The sequence below is a fragment of the Protobothrops mucrosquamatus genome, unplaced genomic scaffold (genome assembly GCF_001527695.2).
Source record: "Protobothrops mucrosquamatus isolate PMUCROS unplaced genomic scaffold, P.Mucros_1.0 scaffold12, whole genome shotgun sequence".
Classification (NCBI taxonomy): Eukaryota; Metazoa; Chordata; class Lepidosauria; order Squamata; family Viperidae; genus Protobothrops; species Protobothrops mucrosquamatus.
In genome coordinates, this window is record NW_015386399.1 from 1,721,110 (window position 1) to 1,724,226 (window position 3,117).

Consider the following 3,117-nt stretch of genomic DNA (forward strand, 5'->3'; position numbering starts at 1 on the left):
TATATGGTGGCGGCAGCTGAATACTGCTGCAAGTTTTAAAATAGAAACTCGAAGACTCTATGAATCTTGAGTCCATGAATTGACTGATTGATTTCAATCAATTTATATGGCCGCCTATCTCCCAACAATGACTCTAGGCACCTAACATAAAGTTAAAATGTAATAAAAACAACCGGTAACAATAAATATACACATAATGGCAGCTGAAAACAGCAACAATCCCCTACAATAACATCCACCTCATGGACCCCTTTCCTTCCCAACCTCTATGCATTTGGAAAGCAGCCGTGTGTTTAAAACTTTCCAAATTGTCAACAAAGTTGGGGTCAACTGGATCTTCAGTTTCTGTTCTATCACATATTGAATATATAGATCTTTTATGCTTTAGATAGCTACATACTATACATTAGCTTTAGGAGCTATCTAAGACCTAGTGCTCAGTACTGGGAGAAAGGGAATTCGAGAAGTGCTATCAAAAAATCTTGTAAAATCCTGTACTTGGCATGACGGTCTGTGAATTCAATTCAATTCCCAGTAGAGGAATATCAAACAATATCTGGCTACCTATGTCCGAAGAGTTCCAATAAGTGATGTTTTCCACTTTTGCTGCACCTTCTAGTGCAGTTTTTAACTCCTGGCAGCTGCCTGAACTGGTCCCTTGGGTTCTCTTGCCAAAATTTCAGAAATTGTTTGCCATTGGATTCTTCTTCTTAGTACAGAGAGAGAATGAACTAGCCTAAGCTCATCCAATTGTCTTGATGCCTAAGAAAGGATTAGAATTCACAGTTTCCCATTTTCCAGTCCCGGCCATACCATTACGTATACTGGCTCTTAAAGACTGCCAGCCCTTCTTCAAATTCCTCAGGCACTCACAATTTACCTAGTTGTTTTCAAGCAACCATTGCAACTGTTAGTCTCTTAAGCCTTTTCAGAATCCAAAGTGATGGAACATGACGAGATAGGTAGAAATGTGAAGATCTCTGAATATTGTCCCTAAAGTTATAGCCATAGTCAATCTACTCTTGCATCTTGCTGTGAAATCGTGAGCTGTATTTGCAAACCCTTGGCTGATTGAGACTTCCAGATGTAGACAACTGTTATCAGGCCTGCTCAATGATCAATGGCCTCACTATGTATTAAAAGTATGCCCTTCTCCATCATCCAGCCAACCTTACCAGTTTTCAACATTTTTTTTTATACTCTAAGAACATGAATACTCATATTTTGAATGACTGCCATTCCCACCTTCATGTTTTTGGTTAATTAACTTTGGAATTATTTTGTCAGATAAGGTTGTTTACGGTTAACCAGTAATGACTCATCTCTTTTATTTTGCAATTATATTGCTGAGTCGATGCATAGAAACCAGAGTGAAAGCCTTTAGCTAAAGACACCTAGTTACACTGTCAGTAAACACACACACACACACACACATACACACACACACACACATTTCTTGGTTAGATAGTACTGAGGAGTTTAAAATAAATAAATTCAGAGTTATTTAAACTTAATTTATTGCCAGGAAAATAAACCCTCTGATGCCATTTTTTTAAAAAAAATCTGAACTATCAAATGTCACACGCTACTGCCTTTTAATGTAAGGTCGTTGGAAACAACACATCAGGGGTGTCACCAACACAAATCAAATGAAATTCCCTTAAAAATAAAAATGTCATGGTTAGAATAATAGGCAATAGTTATTTCATACTATGAAAGATTTCTAATATATCAAGAGTTCACCTTTTCCCTCTTTATATCATTTTAAGCACAGAATACAGTTTTATTTAGCAGATACAAAATAAGAGCAGTTTACAGGCTCAGGGTAAAGGCACTAGTAAGAAAAGTAGGTGAGATTCATTACCACAATGAAAGTATCTATTAGAAAATATTTTCTTTTAAAATATATTAAATAATTGGACATTTAAATTTCACATGCAGTTTGCCCTTCTAGCCAGGGATATTCCTTAATTCAGAAATCAGGAGAAATTTTAATTCTGTTGAAAGCAGAATTTATGTAGGCGATATGTCAGAATTTCAGTATCCCTGGCTGGTTGTTCCTGCTGTGTGGTCATTCTGCTTATTCACATTTAGAGGTAAAATAATCAGAAACAAAGAAGAAAAGAAAAACTGAACTGGGGCTCTCAGTTTATCATTACAAGCAAGTCAGAAACAACAACAACAAAAAAGAAGAAGCTTCAATTCCTGGTTTGAGATGGTAGTCACTGAAACAATCCTGAGAACTTTATCACTGACACATACTTTGGAGGATGAGATCTCCTCTCTTCATCTTTGTAACTCATTTTCATTTCGACTGATAGGCTCAAACTTAAGCTTCCCATCTTACAATGAAATACTTCTAAAACACTTATATGTCTTATGTGCCAAACAAAGATTAAGCTGCTGACAATGATGAAGTATATGCATCAACTTTGTACACTCCCAATGGCGTTGTAAAATATAGTGCTGGATGCTAGAAATCTGAAATATTTGTGATGAACATAGCTTTTTTCCCTTTAAATTCTGAAGTTATAACCAGTTCCTGCTCACATGACAGACACTTGCAACTCTGTCAACAGTCAAAATTTGTTTCTGTTGCTGTGTTACATCAATCTATAAAATGGACAGTCTGAAAATAGGCTTCCTAGACATTCTCTTTGTCTACTTTACATATAATGATAGAAGTAAGGGTAGTCCTCCACTTACAACTGTTCTTTTATTTATTTATTTATTTATTAAATTTATATACCGCCCTATCTCCCTTGCGGGACTCAGGGCGGTGAACAGGCGATACTAAAAACCACGAATAAATAAATAATTTCTGTTTTAAAATCGAATTGAATAATAGGCCTGTTCTAAAAACACACCCATACAAAACCCCCCACTGAAACACAATCCAAACTACGCCAGGCCGGCCTCACGGAATAGATGGGCCTTCAGGGCTTGGCGAAAAAGGCGCAGGTCCGCAACTGTACGTAGGTCGGGGGGTAGGTCATTCCAGAGGGCAGGAGCTGCCACAGAGAAGGCTCTCCCCCTGGGGGTCGCCAGCCGGCATTGTCTGGCCGACGGCACTCTAAGGAGGCCCTCTCTGTGGGAGCGGACTGGTCGAAGGGAGGT